We start from the raw sequence: 17731 nt of genomic DNA on the forward strand, positions 1-17731 counted from the left end.
CATAACCTCATGATCCCTTAACATTTTTGACCCATTCTTTTTGCCATGTGTTCATGATAATGTCTATTTTATGGTGACACCAAAAAATACCAAAAAATATTATTTATTTCACCACTTTAGAAAAACATGTGTTTTAAGTGTTCTTCAAGGCTCCTAATTGATTCTTTCGGCTTATGTCTTATTTGTTCTTGATGTTGAAAGTTTGTATGATTAAAGCACACTCTTTTAAATGTTGATTGTTATCCTTAACATGTTTGAACTTGATTAATTTCATATAATGTATCAATTGATTCACCTTGAAAATAGGTTTAAATGAATGGTTAGGAGGTGATTAGGTTTCCACTTAAGTTTGGTCTTATCATGAATTTTGATTCAAGTCTAATGTTTATTTTGTGAAGACTTATAATGTGATGCATGTTTGACCTAAATTTATTCATGTTGTGTTTAACATGCACCAATGAATGTTTTTTACCATGTCAAGTATGATTTTGTCTTCACCATCAATATGGTGTGTCTTGTGATGTTATGTGAAACTTCGTCATGTCTTGTTTATGCTTATCCCAATGCCTAAAAAACCATGTTTAACATTGTCATCCATACCTTTTAATTGACATTGTACTTAGCCATATTTTGTGCCATAATGTTAATGCATGTTCAATCTTGTTATTGTTTATATCCAAGGGAAAAGAATCATGACATTATTGTCATTTTGCATGTGTGTGTTCATCTATATTCTATACAACCTTTTATTCCCCTTAATCCAAAGACTTCTAGATAAAATCTCAGGTTCCCCTTAATTTAAACCTTAGGATTCTATCTCTCTCTCCTTCTTATAACCACTTTCATAATAAACTTTGACTTAGGTCATTGTTTCTCCTTTTATTTCTTAATCAAATGCTTCAAAACACTTAAGCATATTCAAAGATCTTTTTATAAGACCTAAAAAACACAAACTTAACTCAAACCATTTTGCCACTTTGGCTTTTCCATGTTTAAAACCTTTTCATAAAAGGATTAGACATGAGTCATCCCTAGTTGACATTTAAATCTCCTACCCCATAACATTGTTGAGATTGATATTGATTCTTTCCCATTTGGAAGAGGTATGTGGCATACTTGTTTATTATATATCCAAGTGAGAGCCCTTCTTTAAATTTGATGCAAAGATCTATCTTCCACATGTTTGTGGTGGTTTAAATGTGAGTTTTCTCCTTAAGATGACAATTTGTCTCTTTCTCATAAAATCAAACCCAACAAATCCCTTCTTACTTTTGAACCCGAACTACGAGGTTTTGATCCTTCACGGGTACATAGGCATAAGACTCAATATCTTTCCCAATCATCAAACAATAAAAAAATGTTATTTTTCTCATCTCCCCAATCAAATAACAAACAATTTTAAACCAAATACATGTATCTAAAAGGTTCCTGTAGAATACTACAGATGATTAGGGTGCTGATACCTTCCCTTTTCATAACACCCCCCCCCCCCTCGTACCTTTAGAATCTCCCCCCTGCTTAGCTTAAGTTTAATCTTCTAGCTTTTCATATACATATTGGGTTTATTTTTGAGTCGTTTCCCCTCCCCTTGGATAAATTAAAGTTCGGTGGTGATATTTTGATTCATGAGTCAAGTCTAATCAATAGCTTGGTCTTCGATTCTTCACCGCGATAGAAATGACGACTTCACTGGGGAATGGAATATTAAGTGGGTGATACCTAACTTGTTTATATGTGTTTATTATTATTTGTTTCTATGTTTTCTTGGGTTTCATTATGGAGATCTATAAGTGGTGACAAAATCCTAACCCGGATTAGAGAATACAAATAAGATAGGATGGTGGTATAATCAAAGTTACATGTCTGGAGTAATCCTAAGCATGATTAACATATGATATGACCCCGCTCAGTGGAGACCCCTTTGATGGTAATATTTGTTGTTACGAGTAAATCGTAGTAGCATTATTATCTTCGATCTGGGAGTCTAAGAAATTGAGGGCCTTTAGAACCCTTTCAACCCCTCTAAGCCTTTTTAGGATGTAGTGCGGAGATTATTCAGGTATAAGATCTGAGTTAATTGTTACGCAATGCTACACTCAGACGAGTTTCTCTTGAGAATATTATTGGTCTGCGAGCAAGTCGTTAAATCGATAATATCCGAAAGATGGATCTATGACTCTGAAGACCACTTTAGAACCTTATTCTACAGGTACAAAATAAATATATTAGTTCATACATTGTGGGAGGGTTAGACCCTTGGCTCCATGCTTAGTATCGAAACCCTAAACATGTATTTGTGAAATATTCGTTCATGCATTCATGCATCCATAAAAACCCTTTTTGCATAAAAACCAAGAAACTCAATAGTTTTCTTTTGCAAATATCGATAGGTAAAATGGAACTTGGAAGGAGGAATACCAAGAAATACACTTTCAAATGTCCTGACTTAACAGAGTGGAAGAAGCTTGGTTCTATGATAGTTAGTCCAGAAGATTTCAGAGCTCAGTATGGAAGACTTATGGGTATCTAGTAGACCAAGGTTGAAGATGGAGTTCTCAACACACTGGTACAATTTTATGATCCACTCTACCATTGCTTCACATTTCCAGACTACCAACTTATGCCTACTCTAGAAGAATACTCTTATTGGTTTGGTTTTCAAGTCTCTAACAAATTACCATTCAGTGGTTTAGAGAAGACCCCTACATCAGCAGCTATTGCAGAAGCACTTCACCTAGAAACGTCTGTTGTGAAGGACAATAACAGTTTCATCATCGATAACGTCTCTCTACTCTCTCTCACAACAATTTCTCCAGCTTCGTCAAACAACTCAATATCTATGTATGTAACTCCCTTCTCTCTCTCTCTCTCTCTCTCTCTCTCTCTCTCTCTCTCTCTCTATATATATATATATATATATATATATATATATATATATATATATATATATATATATATATTATATATATATATATATATATATATATATATATATATATATATATATATATATATATATATATATATATATATATATATATATATATATATATATATATATATATATATATATATATATATATATATATATATATATATATATATATATATATATATTACTCTTCCCGTTTTTTAGATCATGATTTTCTTGATTCTTCTACTTTAATCGCAGAATTGTGTTTATGTTTTCTATCAATTTTGGATAATTATAATTTCTTGATTAGTATAGTTTGTGAGCTAAAATCTGTTATTACTTAGGGTTTCAGGAAAGTTGATACAGATTCTCTTTTAAAATTGGGAATTTGCCTCTATTTGTTTGAAGTGATTCTCTTTTAAAATTAAGCAATTAATGACTGTTGAATTTGCCAGGGTTTCAGGAAAATTGATACAGATAATTTGGAATTTGCCAATGAAAACTTCATTAGGGGTCAAAAGCATTTGTTGAACAATATACATAGAAGGAGACATCCACATGTTACAGATCAGCAAAAAGCATTGCCGCAGAAAAACAATTCTGATGAACCGTCACTAGAAGCGATTAATTCTAGCCTGTGGAAACAAGGGGAGAATCTCAAATCGGAAAGAAAAACCCTGACACAGGAGTTGGTTAAACTAAGCAGCACCTTGAATCCTCTGAGAGTAAGTTGCTTCTATTGAGTGATCGTCTGGATGGAATGGAGAAGCATCGACAACAAATGATATCGTTCTTAGTCATGGTCATACAATGCCCCGGATTCCTGGCTCAGCTGCTTCACCCTAAGGAAAATAACTGGCGTTTTGCAGAACAAGGGAATATGTGGGACCACAGTAGCCGAGATGACGAACCAGTTCCTTCTGATGGAATGATTGTAAAGTATAAGCCACCTGTAAGTGAAACACTAAAGCCTATAGTTCCGCTATCTTCTGCCTTTGAACCAGAACCCGAACTTTCTGCAGACGGGCAGTCCTTTTCCCGAAAACGTTGAAGATACTGATCATGAAAATGAGAGGCACAATGTTAGTGAAATGGAGATGGAACCTATCACGAAAACTTCAAATGAATGACCTGCTTTTGAAGCAATGATTGTAGAAATGGAGAAAACTCAAGCATGAGTGTGAATTATATGCTGTTGAGGGAGGATATTGGGTAGGTCACAGGGTTTGGATTCTCAAACTGAGAAAATTGAACTTCAGCTTTAGAAAGTTGCAAAATTTAGAGAGAGAAGGAAGCAATTTTCCTTGCGGTTAAGTCATAGCATTATCAAGTCACCTTTTAACTATTTTTTCTTCCATCTTCCTCCAGCAGTTATGATCTTTGGGCAATATCAATATGGTTTGTATAAAATATGGTTAGTATAAGTGGGTTTTTGTTTAAGAAATTTAATTCTAAAAACAAAGTATGACGAGTACAATGAAAAAAAAAGTGTTAATAGCTAGCAATGTAGCCTATGATACCTGATACCATATGATACCAAACTTTCTATCTATTTTAGAGGTACTGAGTTTATTAAGCATGCTTTCATATTTTGGTAAGTGGTCCTCTAGGAATATGCTTCTCACAAATAATTGTTATGCATTTTGTCCAATTAATAATTGGCTGAATTTTGCATGGTTCCTTGCTAGCTATTAGCATGTATATCAAAATCTATTTATTTTGATGAAAGTAACTTGTTTTGCATTTGAGTAAAAAGATTGAAAATAATGGACAAATAATTCATGTGATAAAAATGTAGCATAATTACATTTTTAAAACAAATAATGCTATAAAGAAATTTAGTGAAATACGGTAAGCCAGTTTCCTATAAAATGAGTCCATTACACCATTCATCATCATGCAACTTACAACTTTGTAAGCATAATATCATTATATTTTCTACATACTATCTTCCAAGTTATTTTCACATCTAATTTGTTATAGTTGATTGCGAAGCACTACACTTCCATATTTTTCATTACTTTCGCCAACCTCACTCCAACATATTCTTTGAAGATATCGATGTAAGATTTAAGATTGTCTAGTTATACATACTTAATTTCGTCCACCACACATGTCTCAAATATTTTCCACCCTTAATATTTATAATATGTTGATATTTCTTTAATGCATTTTGCAGAATTTTTCCGTCAACTTTATCATGGGCTATAGTAACACAGGTATGTACATTATAATTACAATTTTATATTTATACTTCTGCAATTCAATAGAATTCACTTTTATATTTAAGTTAAATTCTATTATTTTTTCAGGAAGAAATCCTTCTCTCGTCAGCATCTTGATAGCAGTTGGCACTTTAATAGTATTTTTTATTTTTCTTATTATTATTACTCGTGTTTGGAGATTTTATAGACGCCGATATCTTGTTCGGATCATCCAAGAGAGAATCAGTGAATCAACGTTTGACTCATCCATCCCACTCCAACACACTGAAAATCAGTGTATGATATGTGTGTACGAGTTTGAAGATGGGGAAATGCTTCAGAGTTTGCCATGCGGACATGCATTTCATAAAAAATGCTTGCCCCAGTATTTATTAAAGATGACTCTTACCTGTCCCATTTGTAGGGCAAAGATTTGAGATATATTAATGTCTTATTTTATATTCAATATTAATGTAAAAGAATTTATATGAAGGTAAAAATAAAGTGTTCTAGTGTTTGAGAATGAATTAATATAATAATATATAAAATTAATTATATTATGTTTATTAAATTATATATTCGTAATATTTTACTTTTAATATAACTATCTTGAAAGTCATGCTATGAACCATTTTTATTTATTATATGTAAATATTACATTAACACATATTTATTGAACAATTTTGATCTATTGAGAGTGTAAAATAAATATAATAGATAAATATTAATTTATCGAGGAGAATATAAATGCCAACTACTTTCAGTTTAAATATTTACACTCTTATTTGTTAATATACAAGAAACTCGTTATTTCTAAAATAGTTAAACACTAGTCATTCTATACTATAAATTGTTTATAATTGAACATGTGAATTAAAAGACAAAATTAATGTTACAGATTTCATAAAAGCATATATAAATATATGGAATATTAATTAAAAATTGAAGAAATAAAAATATTTAAAAAAAGTACCGTCGATATCTTTTCAACCAGACAAAAAGAACCAAGTTGTTTTCCTTTTAGAATTAACCCTATAGTATCTCTTTATTTGGTATCACAAGTATTTTTAAATATTTATATATTTTTTTTATGTTGATTTGTTTTTTTCAATATTATTAATAAATTATAATTTTGAATGAAAAGTAAAAATAATTTATAATAAAATAGGAAGGAAATATTAATTATCAAAGTGTAAGCATGTATATGGATAATTAAGATTCAAAGCAACGTTCATACATTTGCAAACGTTCTCAATTTTTCTAACACCTCATTTTCTTTTTATCTACTTTTTATGACATCTATAACGTCGCACTTTCTAGTTCTGTCTCTTAACATATTGAAAGATATTAGGGAGTCCACAACATTTTCCATTCAATATATTATGGATCCCAATTTCAACTAGATATCAGTATTAATCGCTTTATTAACTAGATTATTTCTACATAATAGAACTCTGGTATGAATCTGCGAAAACATCCAAATCGCTTTATTAAGTGTGATTAGTTCTAGTATGAATCTGTGAAAACATCCAAATGGTAAACATAATCACCAAATTATGCAAGGACTTTTTTAAGTCGTCGCTCTTGAGAAATCGAAAGATATTAGCAAACACGAGCATTATGTTGAAATGAATCTTATAATATGCATGGTCATCTATTATCACTCTACATCTCCCTCCAGGGAAAACATGGCAACAAATTTGAAGTATTTTTAGGCCAACTTGTAGATTAAATGATGTTTGCCGACACAAATGATATATTCCTCCTGTGTTTTCTTTTTCCCAAAAAGAAAAATCTACAACAAGTAAAATGAAGCAAGAAAACTTGCTAGGCTAGGCTGGCTAATGAAAAAGGAAATACAGCTCTAGTCCTGCTATTTTATTCTCCAACAGTCAAACCATATCCAAATTTGTAGTCTTTTTTCTTGTGATCAAGCTGCAATAAGTAAATATGAAAATCATGTCAAAGAATGATGAATAATCTGATAAAACGTATATGAACAAAGGAAAGCGCTCTGACCTCGGCAGAAAGAATAAAGTTCAGACCCATGTTTAACCGCTCCTCCAAAAATGCAGCACAGACGCCATTGGAATCAACCTTTCCCCATTGGAATCAACCTTTCCCCTAAGGCGGCACTACAATAACCAACACAAGATGTTGAAACAAGATAAGATGGTTTTTCAACTGGATAAAATGGGTCAAAATTTCATCACAATGAGCAAAGAACTTTAAATGGCCAACTGTGATCCTAATCAGCTTTCAAAGGGAGACTTTAAATGGCCAACTATGATCCTAATCAGCTTTCAAAGGGAGACATGGGTGGTAAGTTTCTTCCTCATAATTCACATTGTGTATTACTAAGTGCCATTTAAAATAAAGAAATAGGCATAAAAATCGTGGAATCGTTTAAAATCAGTCGAGGAATGACAAAGCATCACACCAAATATGTAGTACTAAGTACCTGTCTAAGGATGTAGTCATAACCAAAGCTAGCAGTGACGTCTCTTGACATGGAGTTGAAGTTGCACATCAAATCAGTAGCCAGAGAAACCTGCAAGGAAAATTCAATGTAAGAAATAAAAAGGACTAAGGAAAGCACAAATCTACTATGTCATGATTGACTCACCTTATCAGATACCTTCTGAACATAGCTTAGAAGGGCCATTCCAGTGCTGGCAATTTGTCCAGTGGCAACCTGGATGAATACAAGCAATTTGATATATTTCGGTAGCCATATAAAATGAATAAAATAAGTAGGTGATAAAAATGGAAACATTGAACAGAAAATAAGATAATATGTAGCATATGTTAACAATCCCAGATAGCAGAGCAGAGCATCCACAAAAACGATATAGCAAAAAAACGGGATGGCCATTATTCTATACGATAAACTTTAGATAAATAAACAGTTGTGAAAGATCCGAAATTAAATAAGTAAGCAAAGGGAAGCAAGCAAGTTGCAGATAATGCATGTAAGAACAAGTCTTAAGTCATCATTACCATTTTATCAGTGTTGTAGCGAGCAGCATAACCAACACCAGACTTCCGATGCTGACCATTCCAAAATACCTCCCCACCCAATGATAAATGATTGGTGACACTCTGCAAAACAAAAGTCAATGTTTTCAGTAATAAAATGGATTTATTCGCATGTCAATAAATTGTACCACACCGTGCAACAGATTGAATCGGTAGATATGTTTCGGATTAGGGGATAAAACAGTAAAGCTTGTAAACTATTCAGAATAATGATAACTCAAAATAGACCTAATGTAGAGATGATCCAATCATCCAATTAGAACACAAGCAATTCTTCATCAACCCATGATAGTGGGAAAAATTTGCACATAACAAACTGAATGTATCTCAAAAAACCTAAGTTGATGGCCTGATGCACAAGTCCATACATTTATATTAGTATACATAAATTGAACTTACTAAGCGATTCATACAAAGAAGAAACTAAGAAATTCTCTCACTCAACAATGACATTGACCGATTGACCATTACATGACTTAAATATGAGCCAAACTACTAAAGTTAAAAGTATTAAAAACAATCAATTATATATCTGAAGAGCATGCATTATTTACATTTCATGAAAATTTGCTAGCTTCCGTATATCAATATATACCACTGTTTAAGTAGAAATGTCCACCTTAAAATAACTGTAGAATTAGTTTTCACATAGAATCCCATTTAAAAATTAAACTGTAAATTAAGGTAGTGTAGGTCATTTGTGAAGTAGATAGGATTGCTGACAGTACAATGTCAATCAGTTCAAACAAAACCAGATAGCTGTATGCAAGTAATATACTGTAATAACAAACAAGTTAAGTAATCTAAATGACTTTTTCCTACCTAAATCTCATATAAAACAGGCATTAACTTGCTCCTAGCAAAGATCCATTTCCTAGTTGAATCTGGGTCCTATAATCCTTTCCCTGAAAAATATAAAAAGGAAACTACTTGAGAACAATTTGCATTCATAGTCAGAGAAAGTTCCACTAAGAAACTACCAAAACAATATATGCCAATAGAAATATAATAGTTAATGGACAACTAGTAGATGAGGGCATCAAACGAAATAATCTAGATTCTAAAAATAAAAACTAACATATTTGAAGGCCATATTAGTGCTCTCAAAAAATGGTCTTCTGTTACCTTAACACAATTCTAGGGCACAATCATAATTGAAGATAGAGCAACACAATTCAAAAAACAAAATGAAACAAAGTTTATCAAACACAATAACATATAAGAAATTCATTTATCAGGAACATACCAAAAGAGGGGAAAATAAAAACAAGTCAAGATGAATGTGGATCATCAATTACAGTGATTAAAACAGAATAACAACGCCATACAATGAGAGTTGGAGATAAAGAATATGAGTTACTGAGATTGCGAAGGAGTTCTTACAGATAGCAACAATGGCGCAAGTTTCATAAAAACAAATAAACAACGAAAAACTCATACATACCATAATTTTCAGAGCTTACAGAGGTCAACGGAATCATGTTGAGGTGCGACTGCAGACGCATTCTCTTGCCGGCGGAGTTGTGTTAGGGTTTTTCATCGCTTATGTGGGCCCGTCAAACCGCTGGCCCGTTTGAAATTGTGCTTTTTGGTTTTTATATTCAACATTTAAGATAAAAAAAAATGTTCTAGTGTTTGAGAATGAAATAAAAACACCTGATTGTTAAATACATTGTAAATGAATTTATTAAGACTTAAGATGATAATTCTAAAATAAAAAATGAAATTGTTTCACTTTTATCAATGTTAAATTAAAAAAATACAATGACTACTATTTTTAATATTTGTTCAAAATATTTTACTCTAAGATTTAATTTATATATATTTTATATATATATATATATATATATATATATATATATATATATATATATATATGAAAACTAATATATTAAATACAATTTCAAAATGAGGCTGTATAGGATATAACTCGGTTGGATTACTTTAAAATGTATTATCTTATAAAGTTTAAATTGAAATTTATTTACAAATTTTATAATATTAATGATTATAAATATTTTCTATAGATTATGGATTATTAAATTGAAGATATTTATTTAATATATTTGTAGGTGTTTAATTGGCTGCATTATATGGTAAAACACTAGCTGGATTCTAATGTCTTGACTGATGTCATGACATGGTGTGTATGTGTGACTGCATTGTAGGTTAGAATATCTAACTGTACTCTGATGTCTTGACTAATGTCATGACACGCTTAAGTAGTTACTGCAGGATTAGCTAATACAGGATTTATTGAATGTCAAACTGGATGTTGTGACATTCATCCCTGTCAGTAGATACTGAGGAATAGAACAGTTGGTGTTCTGTTAGAGCTCAGTATTCATTTGCAGTCTGGTTATCAAGGAAGAACCAGACCTGGCATAAGGCCTACTGTATGAATGTCAAAGTGGATGTTATGACATTCATCATGGACAGTATATACTGAATAATAGACAGAGTGGTGTTCTGCTACACTTCAGTATGTTTCTTAGTTTGTTCTTCAAGAGGATAACAGAACTAACTTAAGGCCAAATGTGTAAATGTCAAATTGGATACCTTGACATTTATTAATGTAAGTTGTTACTGTAGTATGGTCATTTTGGTCATGTACAGGTCAGCAAAATTGTACAGTCTGTTCTCAGGAAAAACAGACTTAGCATATGATCCTTGATGTCAAGCTGAATGTCGTGACATTCATTCCTGACAGCATATGATATATTGTAGGTTGTTTAGTTTTTCTGTTTCAGCATTTTTCTCAGGCTAAAATCCAGGAAACCAACAACCAAGCTACAATTAAGGAACCTAACAAATAGCTGTAGCACCTCAAATTTGCACCTATCATTGTACATACCATCTCATATTAGGTCATAGCATATCATGGTCCATGGCATAGCATTGCATTGTCCCCAGTTGCCTCAAGAGCGAGCAATCAAGAAATTAGGTCAAACTGATCAGGAGATCAGTTAACCAAGCAAGCAAGGGTGTTTCTCAAGGAGCCAAGGCCCTAGGGTTGGTCCAACATGTTCACATGACTTGGGGATCCATTTGAAGTGTTTTGGTCAAGGATTGGATGTTCAGAAGTCATCAGTCAATGCACAGTCAGTCAGAAACCCTAAAAGTCAACTGTTGGTCAACTGTCCATTTAATCAGTGGTTTGATGGTTGGATTTGGTTTGAGAGGTCTCATTCATGTCCATATAGTCCTCATATATCATGTCAAACACCATCATGGAAGAATTTGAAGCCAGAGCAGAAATTTCCAAAAATGGAAACTGGACCTGTAACTGAAACTTACCAAAAATGGAAAGTCTTGATCCTCAAACTTACATCATGATACAAGCTCCAAATGAATTTTTGCCCAACATGAAAGTTGAAGATCTTGTTCTCCCATTTCCAAAAAGTCCAAGAACTCTCAATTCCCATGTGTGGTTGGCAAGTTATGATCGAATCGATTTCAGAAAATCTTGAACTTCAAAAGGCCATATCTCTCAAACCATTTGACCAATTTTGGTGGGGTTTTTTCCTACAAGTCACATTTGATCCCCTCTTTCCAAAAATATAAATTTCATGAGCCAAAACTTCACCAATCAAAATGGCATTTTTTGACTTATCTCATTTAAATGCAAGTTTGACCAAGGGTTGACTTTTTGATATAACCATTTTTTTTCCATTTGGCCAATTAAAATAGCTCAGAAATTTGGTTTTGGTCATGTTTGCAAACCCATTCTATGTAGTACATGTATCCATACTTAGTTGCTTGAATTTGGAAAGAAGGTACATTTTCACCCATGCTACTCCATACTTCCATACCATGCCTTGTACCACAAAAGAGCAGACTTAAGCAGGATTTTCTGTCAATTGTAAACCCTAACTAGCTGCACAACACAACAGAACTTCATGCTCCAAAGGCTTCACTTTGGCACTTTTGCAAGAAAGCTGTCAAAACTCCAAAGTTACAAGACATTGCCTTACCACAAAAGCAACTTCTCAACAGCAGATTTGGTGGATGACTTTCTGTCATTTGTGGACCTGATTTGGAGCCTCTAACCACAGAATTCCTTACTCTCTCTCATTGGGCATTCTTTCTCCAAATGGCAAATGCAGTTCAAAACAACAAACAACAAAAAAAACAGAAAATCTGAATATCATTTTCTGTCAAAGATGAAACCAGTAGCAGCAGCATCAATTGCATCCATAACCAACTGAAAAACCTTGGCTCACTCATTCTCTCAAAAACACACTTTGCATTTTTCCAAAAAGCAGTCCAAAACTTCAAAGGAACCTGAGCCTGGCATTTGTATTTCAACATTCATTCATCACTTTCTGTCAAACCAACCCTAAGATAGCAGCCACAAGCCATCACAAACCAAAAGAACTTCACATTCCCTCAAACTTCATCTTTGGTGCATTTATGATTTTCTGTCCAAAACCTCCAAATAACCTAACCTTGCCTTGCTTGATACATTATTTCCTCACCATTTTTCTGTCATATGAAGCCCTGCTAACAGCCACAAGACAGCAGACCAACCATTGTGTTTTCACTCTCTCAAGCTTCATCTTTTAGCACTGTCAAAAACCAGCAAAAGAGCCTTTAATCTCATTTTCACATTTCATTCAAAAAAGCCACAAAGTAGCCAAAACATGACAGCTCTTGTTCTAAGCATTTGTTGATCAAAAGAGCATTGCAAACACATCTCAAATATCACATAGCAAATGTCCAAAGCCTCAAAACCTGCAGAAAACATCAAGAACTCAAAATCACTTTTCAACTTGTCACATTGTGTCAAATTTGCATTTTCAAAGCTACTTTCATTCTCAGGTCATTCCAAGCTTAGCAAATTAGTTTGTCATGGTCCATAGGGTATATTGAAGCTGTCTCAAACCTCCATTGCTCACTGTTTAAAAATCAAAAACATCACCATTCTCAAAAATCAAGCAAAACCAGTTCAGTGGCCATCTTCATTACCAGCTTGATTCAAGTTCAAGTAAGGTGTCAAACAGCTTGCCTTGGACCCTTTGAAGCTATTTGGATACCTGTCAAGCATTGAAAGCATCTCCAGCATCACATTCAACATTTGCCCTGTTCAGTTGGGATTTTGAGAAAAACCAAGCATCCACAAGCCAAAGGACCTTCATCATTCATCATTTGGGACCTTAAGGGACATCTGTTTCAGGCCAAAAGCATCAAACAGCCATTGCATCTCATCTGCCTTTCCACTTTGGTAAAAATTCGACTTCCTTGTTTATTAAAATTGATACATGCTTTGGAAAGGTCTTTTTATGCTGAGCTCAACAGTGGTTTTAGTTTTAAGAATGGTTTAGTGTGTAGCAAGTTATGTTGAATTGAATGTTGGTGATCCAAACTTGTTTTGCATGTTTCTTTTTGCCCAGCTCGATTTAATGAAAATACTTGATGGATTCATGTTGTATGTTGTTTGATGATCACAATGGTATGGTCAATTGCAATTTCTGGGCATTCTTAAAAATCACGATTGAGAGAGGGATGAATGCTGTACTGTTTGAAACCCTAGTTCTTCATCTCATTGCCCAGAACTCTTTCACGTGCATGGCATGTTTTAATCTCAACAGCCAATCAAAATATTTCTTTTCCTTGGCCAAAACGCGGCCGTTTGAGTAAGTGGCAGGGATATTTACAAAATTGCCACTCGGACCCCATGTGACACATTGAATCATGTTATTTTTCCATTATTAATTTCATTTGATCACCCATCTTCCAAAAATCATAACTTGTCCAATTTTGATCCAAATTTAATGGGATTTTTTGTGTTGTGTTCATCATGATCCCTAGTTTTTTATCATTATTTTTCCAGAATTTTTGGATCAATGGATTTTGATTGGTGTTAGGGTTTGTGACATGTGACCAAATATTATACACTTTGCCAAAACATTTGTGAAATGATGAGAATGCAGCCAATGCCTCCCAAATTTTTTGTGCTTAAACTAGACACATTCATGGTGATTTTGGTGTAGAGTTTGTGAATTTATCATTGTTGGTTTGTGGGTTATGATTTTTTGAATTAGGGTGTGACAATTTGTGTCACACCATTGATGTCCAACTTCATGACTTTCATTACCATGCTTCTTGACCTCCAATTGATCTGATTTTTTGCATGAACCTACTCTTGTATGTCTAGTTCACATGTGATTTTTTGTGGATTTATTTGTGGCATTTCCTATTTGTTTGAGATTTTCTCCCCTGGCTAGTCATATGTTGACCTTGTGAGACACTTGTTCCCATTTCATTTGTGAAATTCTCATACTTTATTGGATGGACATGAAATTTGACATGTGATAACTAGACATCCTAATCTTTGCCATGGTTTTAGTCCCATTCATTTATCATACACCATCTCTGATTTATGATTTTTCTAAGTTGATGCATGTTTGGTTGACTTCTTTGAGCATGTTCAAAATTGCTTTGACTTTCTGATTTTCATTGACTGCCTTCCACTTGTCCAAATGAGATGAAATTTGACATGCATACCATGCTATGGATTGTGATTGACCATGATTTATTTGGAGATTTTTGGAAATGTTTAAGATTGCTTTTGAGTTAAGTCTTGCTGTTGACTTCTATGAGCTTCTAAATGCCATACTTTGACCTAAATGGTTCATGAAATGATGATAGTGATTGATATGGATGTGAAACCAATTGTTTGTGTTTCTTAATGGTTTGAACATGATTTTGGATGCTTGCCCTTTGCTGTTTTGACTTTCTCATTCATTTTTGACCCTAGGCTTGCCCTAGTGGTCCTGTTACTCACCTTTGAGCTCATGTTTTCAGGTTGACCAACAAATGACCAATGAGACCAATTCTTTTTGAGTGAGCTTGATTAAATATCATTGTCTAACTTGTTTGTTTTGTAGGTGGCTTGGCTCACATGCCTTAAGCTTTGTGCCTTGCACATTGCTTGTGTTGACTGGTTGATGTCTGTTTCATTTTGATTTAACTCTGACTTGTATACTAACTGTGCTTGACTGATTTCAGGTACTTTAGTTGCTTTTAGTTCCTTGCGAACTTTTGCTTTGCTTTGCTTGTATAAGCAATTTGCATTGAGGTATGTCTCTTTTTCTTCATGTAGTCTGGAAGACCTGGCTTGTTACTTGGCCAGGCAACTGTTTGAAGTCCTCCTTAAGAGGCAATGTTTGTGGATGTTTACTTTTGTCCTTGCATAGAGTCAAAGACCTCCTAAGTGAAGAGGCAATTGGCAGAACCCAAGGGATATGCAATCTATCCCCTGCTATTCAGTGTGTCATCTGCTTTGCTCACACCACTGTGTTGATGCATTACAGATAAAAACCCAAGATCTTGTGCAATTGCACAGTTGAGTCGGTTTCAAATGTGTAGAAGGGTTCCCACTTTCTGAACCCACACATTCTTGTCTGTGAAGTCTTACCTTCACTCACCTTTCATCTGCTTCACCTTAGCCCCTCAATGGCAAGGTTAAGAGCAACATTTACCCAGTTCCAGAGGTTTGTTTGTTGAGGTTGATATGACCCCTCGACTAAAACCTAACCCTTGTTTGAGCCACTTGCTTGTGTATAGTGTGTGCTATCTGTGCTTGTAGGATTGTTTGACTTGCTTCCTGTGCAAGTTAGGATTGTTTGACTTGCTTCCTGTGCAAGTTAGGATTGTTTGGCTTGCTTCCTGTGCAAGTTAGGATTGTTTGACTTGCTTCCTGTGCAAGTTAGGATTGTTTGACTTGCTTCCTGTGCAAGTTAGGTTTAGTTTAGGCTTGCTTCCTATGCAAGTAGGTTTTGCTTGGCTTGCTTCCTGTGCAAGTTAAGTGTGTGTGTGGCTTGCTTCCTGTGCAAGTCATGTTTAGGATAGACTGGCTCCCTGTGCCAGTTAGCTAGAAACCTTAACTTAGGGATGAATTTGCATGATAACATCTAGGCTCGAGTCGTAGTCTCCCTAGTTGTGTCTCCCTCTGTTATCTGGTTAGGCTAGTCCTGTATCCCTCTGTAGGGGAACTACATCGCCCTGATCTTCATACCAGATGAAGTATGTAGGCAGGAGGTTGAGTTGATCTCTCCGGGCGCCTTTTCTTTTTTGTGTGAGTTGTTTGACAGTTGCTAGGCTCGAGTGCCTGACTCCTTAGCAATTTGTCGTCTGTTTGTTTGAGTGTGTGTTTGACAGTTATAGGCTCGAGTCCCCGACTCCCTATTAACTTGTTGTCTTGCTGTGTGCTTGGAAGCTGAAGTAAGTCCATCGAGTGGCATTTGGGTTCCAGTGTGAGTGTGTTTTAGGTTCGGATGCTGATGTAAGCCCAGTGATTGGCATTCAGGCTCCATGTTTGCCTTCTTGTGTGTGTTTTGGTTCGGATGCTGATGTAAGTCCAGTGATTGGCATTCAGGCTCCACGTTTGCCTGTGCCTGTTTTTGTTTGTGTGCGTGTCAGCCGAGCTACGAATGCTCTGATTCTTCTCTCGTCCGAGAAGATACGTATGCACAGGATGCGATATCTTAGCGAGCATGTGTCGTTTCCCCAGTCCGAACTACTTCGACTCTGATGTCTATGCCTGATAGACTAAGTAGGCCCAGGATGCGACATCCCGCCGAGTCAGTTTCGGTCAGTTTCTTGTGTCTCTTTCAGCCAGTGTGTGTGTGTTTGAGCAGTGTTTAGCAACCAATTATCCTTCCTTTTGTGCGTGGATCCCGTAGAGTACTACGGATGCGTAGGGGTGCTAATACCTTCCCTTCGCATAACCGACTCCCGAACCCATTCTCTTTGGTCGCGAGACCATGTTCTTTTCCTAGGTTTACTTCGAGCGTTTCCTTTCCCTCTTTTGGGATAAATAACGCACGGTGGCGGCTCTGTTGTTTCTTCTTTTCCCGCCGGTTTTTCGCGTGATGCGACAGCTGGCGACTCTGCTGGGGATTTATAGAGAAGTTGACCTGTGCTGGTCCATCTTCCCTGAGCGAGTCTCTCCTAGCGCTCTCTAGGTTAGGGTTTTGGTTGCTTTGTGCTGTTATTTATTGCATTTATTGTATGTATTTGCATTTTCTGTTTGCATTTATTGTTTGCATTAATGTTTGCATTTATTCATATTCATCTGTTCATCTGGCTGTGTTTCTCTGTTTGGGGTGGGAGTTACTCGAGGTAAAAGGCCCAATACCCAGGCTATGAGTGAAATCTAGGAAACCTAGGAATAGAGTGATTCATGGGAAGCGGGTGGTGTACGCCACTTAGCGGAACATTGATATCACGAGCAGTTCAGACCCTGGTGGGATATTATCGGTGCATACATCGGGTGTGCACAGGATGATATTCTGCGAAAGGTTATTTATGCTGCGTTTCTTTTCGACCTTACCCTGGCCTAGATGACACCCGTGAGTGGGGAAGGGTTTGATCATTTTAACAGGTACAGTTGGTGACTCTTGGTACTGATGGTGACTATGGATTATGGGCATTTATTTCTGGGACGCCAGAGTCCTGTCCGTGGTTTATCAGCAGGTTCCGTTTATTTCGGATCCCCGGGTTGAATTGAGAGCACTTGTTCAGAGGATCTGTTTGTCATCCGTTCAGTGATTGTTCCTGTGAAGATGGT

General features: G+C 35.1%; 2 pseudogenes; one reads left to right on the plus strand and one right to left on the minus strand.

Annotated features, from left to right (window-relative positions):
- The first annotated feature begins 2395 nt into the window (after positions 1-2395).
- Positions 2396-4338, plus strand: LOC127101687 (heat stress transcription factor A-8-like; annotated as a pseudogene).
- Positions 4339-6718: 2380 nt separating this feature from the next.
- On the minus strand, positions 6719-9786 carry LOC127103799 (mitochondrial import receptor subunit TOM40-1-like; annotated as a pseudogene).
- Positions 9787-17731: the final 7945 nt, after the last annotated feature.

The sequence above is a fragment of the Lathyrus oleraceus genome, chromosome 7 (genome assembly GCF_024323335.1).
Source record: "Lathyrus oleraceus cultivar Zhongwan6 chromosome 7, CAAS_Psat_ZW6_1.0, whole genome shotgun sequence".
NCBI lineage: Eukaryota > Viridiplantae > Streptophyta > Magnoliopsida > Fabales > Fabaceae > Lathyrus > Lathyrus oleraceus.